Below are 5621 nucleotides of genomic sequence, written 5' to 3' on the forward strand. Positions count from 1 at the left end.
CGGTAGCAGCTGTATAGTTATGGTTAAGTTGGTCAATCCATAGGAAGAGCACTTTTTGGGTGGCTCATAACTCCCTGGGCGAATCGCTGCTAAACTTTGCAAATAAAGAATATAGCCCACTTGGACTGAATCTGTGAAGTTTGCTGCATTTTTGTCCAGGGTGGGAAAAGTTATCAGGTGGTCCAAAAATGTGGATGCAATGGGAAAATAATTTTGATAACGACTACAGCCCAAACCACTGGATAGATTTTCACCAAATTTGCTGCAGGGGCAGTGGCTTGGTCCCAAAAGTGTGCCTTTGTAAATTTGGTGTAAATCCGTTGAGTATTTTTTTTTAAACAGCCAAAAAGTAGGTAAAAAAAATGGTGATATCTGAGTTCAGTCTGAAGACTCCCTATTTGGTCCATGGAAAACCCCCGGGATCAATCAGGGTCTGGCGTGATGTCTGCGGAAATTGGGCTTGCCAAGTTATTGGATGGTGAAAAATGTAAGCTGCGTCAGATATTTTGAAATGGTCGTCATGTTGGATTTGTAAAAAGCACCCATTGTCCATGAACATTGCGGTAAAAACAGATTAATAAACACAACATTGCATTTGTCAAACTAATGAAACAATCTCTGGGGACGTAAGGGTTGATGAGCATGGGATGGGATATGGCCATAAAAAGCCCCAAAATTGGTGGTTTTCAACCTTCAAAGTTCGCAAACAGTTCGGAACAGCCCTGTAATGTGTGTGAACATCTCAGATGTTCAGGGGCATCCATATATATTTTTGCATTGCAGGGTTGGTGAGAAGCAGTTTTTGGATGGCTTATAAATTTGGTGTCACTGAATGAAACTGCATGAAGTTTAATTATATCATTCCAGATATCACCTTGAATTGTTCTACAAGGTTTGGTGCTGTTTAGCCAAAAAGCAAAAAATTACAGGGGGGTCCCAAAATGTTTGAAAGGCATATACATTTGTTGCATTTTCATAAATCTGCACAAACGTTTGCCAAAAGATTTACGACCCAGATTTAAATGTTTCTGCAAAGTTTGGTGGCATTTTGTGAAGAGGGGACACAATTAGAGGGGGGGGGGGGTTGAGCATTTCTAGATGGCTTAGAACTTTGTTGCCATTGGACAAATGTCTAGAAAAGATTTTAGAAAGATTATATACCCAAACCTGAATGTTTGCTCGAAGTTTGAATGGATTTTGTCAAGTGGAAGCTAAATTAGATGTCTAATTTATGTATGTATGTTTTGACCCTTTAAAAAAAATAAAACACTGTCAGAATTGCAGCAAAGTCGTGCAAGGAGCAGGACTTGAACGCATGGTTTTGCAAATATGTCTATGTATTTAATTTTTTTTTAAATGTCACAATGTAGTTACAAAAAATAGTCATATACTTTTGGTGACTGAGGTATAGCCTGTGGCCATGGGCCGTGGCTAAACTGTACAATTTATGGAAACTGCCCATGGGCAGTGGCCAGATTGTCTCAGATTTGGCCATGGCTTGGACAATCTGGCCACTGACCATGACCAGAAGGGCGTGACAATGGGGATAAAGTGGGCATGGCCACCAGGGAATGGCTATGTGGTAAAGAATTTCAAAATCGGGATATGTTTGAATGGGGCATGTCTTTGGAGAGGGCCAGGCCAGGGTCCATGCATCAAAGTGATATCGCTATTTTTTATACTTACATGTTGACACTTTGTAAAAATAAAACACAAGACAGATTTGAAAAAGCATTTTTTCAGGTCCTTGCTGATGCTCCTCATGCAGGTTTGTTGTAATCCAGCCTATCACTTCAGGCAGTAGCCGCAAGCAGAATATTTTTCCTATTCAAACCTAGGGCTTCAACCATGCCTCAGGCCCCAATAAACAAATCAGAGTAAACATTTGTCCTTACTCAGGGGCAGGCCCATTGCCCAGGCACAAAGTTATATCACCATTTGTTTGTACTTATATTTTGATACTTCAGAAAAAATAAAACACAGGACAGATTTGCAAAACCATGCTTTGAGGTCCTTGTTGATGCTCCTCACAAACGTTTGCAGCATTCTGTCCAGCACTTCGGGCTGTAGGCATGAGCAGAATTTTTTTTCCCATTCAAACCTATCCCAATTTTGAAAAACTTTACCACATAGCCGGTCCCTGGTAGCCATTCCCATTTAATCCCTCATGGTCATGGTCATGGCCAGTAGCCAGATTATCTGGGTCATGGCCTTTGTCATGGCCATCAGTTACCAAAGGTAAATCACTATTTTTGGTACCTAAATTATGACACTTTCAAAAAACAAAATACACAGACACATTTGGAAAACCATGCTTTTGGGACCTTGCCAATGCTTCTTGCATGGGCTTGCTGCAAATCCACCATGTTTTTTTTTTAAGTGGCAAAATCTATGTACAAGAATATAGTCATATCACTCAGCCCCCACTTCACAAAATCCATTCAGACTTTGCACAAACATTCAAGGTTTGGTCTGTAATCTTTCTGAAAACATGTGTGCAGATTAATCAAACAGGTATAAAGTTATTGGTGCCCCATCCATCATTTCCCTCCCCACCTTACGTTCTGGCCTCTCCTTCAAAAAAAGAAAAGAAAAACATAAACAAAGGTTCCATTGGGAACCACCTTTCACAGTTAAACAATATAACTAAATAAATAAGCTTATAGACTACACCTACTTTACATTTTTCAGTAAAGTAGTTAGATTCAATAAGATTTTCCAGCATTACCATTAGCATTTTCTACTATGCTAATGGAAATATTAGACAATTGAATACTAGAGAAAAAGAAAAAAGCACAGAAACACATTTCTGTCCAAATTTCTTCTCTCTATTATACAATTAACACCATAATCTGTTGTCGTTCATATCTATCCACAGTCTCTGCATTCCCCTGTCTAGACCATGCCCTATTAGAAAACCTGGATTGCACATGCCCACCATAACACAAAACAGCCCTTCTACTCTTTTTACTATTATGTTTGTAACACAACCTCATTAGCTGCTTTAAACCATTCACACATATATCCACCAATCACTCAAATAAACTCTACATATAGCCTATAAACATATTAAACGTTCACCCACCACCTGCCACATAACAATGTTCTACAAATATTTTGCATCTACATTTCCCCATACTTATACCAAAAATTTGACAGTGTTCCTATAAATACACATATGCATTCTGCAGTGACAGAAGTGCATAAATAAAAGGGACGGTACAGACAGACAAGTGATCATGGGAGCCCAGGAGGGAAGTGTCAAGGGATGCCAAGGTGTGAGGCCACTAGCTAACTGCAGGGGCAGAGGAGTCCCAAGGGTGGGGTACATCTTAAACGTAACATCCCTTTAGCAAAGTTTTTTTCTGACAATTGAATATATTTTCATAAGTGAAAATGTTTCATAATGTTACATCACTGTATATTAGTTATTAATTCCTCTTTTAACATATACATATAACAACTAACATATTTTTTGCAACGCATACTTATCTGAATCGTTATCAGCAGTGCATACCCAAATAGGCAAATCAGAGTAGACATTTGTCCTTGCTGAAGGGCAGGCCCTCTGCCCACGGCAGACAAGTTATAACACAATTGTTTGTACTTACGTTTTGACAATTTCAATAAAAGTAAAACACAGGACAGATTTCCAAAAGCATCCTACAGGTCCTTGCTGATGCTTCTCGTACAACCTTGCTCCAATCCCATCCTGCATTCCAGGCTGCAGCAGCAAGCACATTTTATTTTCTCCCATAAAAACCTACAGCTTCGGCCATGCTGCATGCCCGCAACTTTGCTGCAATCCCGTCCATTACTCCGAGCTACAGCCGCAAGCAGATTATTTTTCCGCATTTAAACCTACAGCTACGGCCATGCGACATACCACAATAAGTAAATCAGAGTAGGCGTTCACCCTTGCCGAGGGACAGGTCCATTGTCCATGCACCAAACATATATAACTATTTTTTGTGCCACTCCCCACGGCAGAAAAGTTATATCACTAGTTTTAGTACTTGCGTTTCCACATTTTCAAAAAATAAAACACGGGACGGATTTGCAAAAGCTTCCTAGATTACTGCGCGTCATCTAGTACTTTAAACAGATAATCCTGCTGCTGGTGATATGGTTTTTTGTGAAGGAGCCCTGTTCACCTCAGCACTGGGTTATTCAATACGTAACTGTTGTTGTAATGAAGCAGACTTCAAAACCATTCTTCATGCTATATTTATTGTTAGAACTCAGCAGACAAGTAATTCAACTCTCCAGAGACTTTTTCAAGGCATGTGGATTGTGGGGCAGTCATTGATGCGAGGTTGTGGAAATGAGTCCAACATCCAATCCCAAAATCGTGTCCCAATATGGTGGCAAATAAGGATGGGTAATGATTTCAAGGGGCGGCCTCTTATTCGCTTTGAAGTTAAGCAGGGTCGGTCCCAGTACCTGCCTGGATGGGAGTCATGGGTGCCTATTTCCAGTGTGTGGACTACAAATATGGACTGCGACTATGTGTAGTTTTAAAGCCATGAACATTGGAAAAATTGCCAACACACAGTATTGCTGTTATGCAGTTTGCTTTGAGATATTGGCTATACCTCAGGTTATAGCCAAGGTTATGGGAAAGATGATTGAGACGTGTGTTGCAAACTCATTCCCTAGCCCCCTACCACTCCCAAATGTCAGCTGGTGTCCTCTTGCCTCCCCCACCTCTACCTCTACCCTTATAACATTTCCATGTTTTTGACGTGCAAAAGGATTTTCTCTGCATTTTATTTTAGCATACCCTCGGCTAAAACCTGGGTATAACCTGGGGTATAACCACGGCTATCTCTCATATTGAAAAAACAAAAATATATGGCATTTGTTTCATTCATAAACACCTGGTTTCTTCTCAATTTACCTGAGATATAACTATCTATTTTGGAGAAGACTGCACCCCATTCTTCATCAAATACAAAAATGAACTGGAAGGAATAACCCCAAACCACAAAAGGATTGCGAGTCAATGCTTCATACACAAGTTGTTACAGACCTGATCCAAATCTGGCAAGCGATTTTCTCTGCTGTCCAGCTGAAATTGCCCTTTTTGCCATGGGAAAATGAATTGGGACTAGGGCAAAACAGTGATTTTTGTGTTTTCTTAATAACGTTTTTAGTTTTCAAAAAATCTTTCCCAACTTTTTAGTTGGGGGGGGAGAGATCAGGGGGGCAGCAAACCTTTTTTGTGTGCAATATTTCAACCAAATCCGTTGCACAACTCAACATTTATTAGCAATTCATTTTTGGGATTTCTGATGTAACTATGTTGGATGCTCAAAAGGGATGCATGCTTTAATTACCATCACAAGCATGTTTGTAATATGTGTGTGACAGTTAAAAGCTCCTAGGTTTCTTGTTGATTGTGCATTGAAACATGCTTGCTGTTTTGCTGTGTGGATTGCCACAGAAGTCATTTGCATTTAAATTGGGTCATTTTTAGGTGCATAATAAATTCACTGCAGGGTACCTGAATCACTGCAAGAAACATTGCAGCCTTAGAAGGGATGCCACTTGCAGCTTCTTGGCATATTCACTAGCTTAGATTTGAATCTTATTCTAGCACACCGAACTTTGCATGACTT

This window comes from Ambystoma mexicanum, chromosome 10, assembly GCF_040938575.1.
Source record: "Ambystoma mexicanum isolate Mex_15411 chromosome 10, UKY_AmexF1_1, whole genome shotgun sequence".
Lineage (NCBI taxonomy): Eukaryota > Metazoa > Chordata > Amphibia > Caudata > Ambystomatidae > Ambystoma > Ambystoma mexicanum.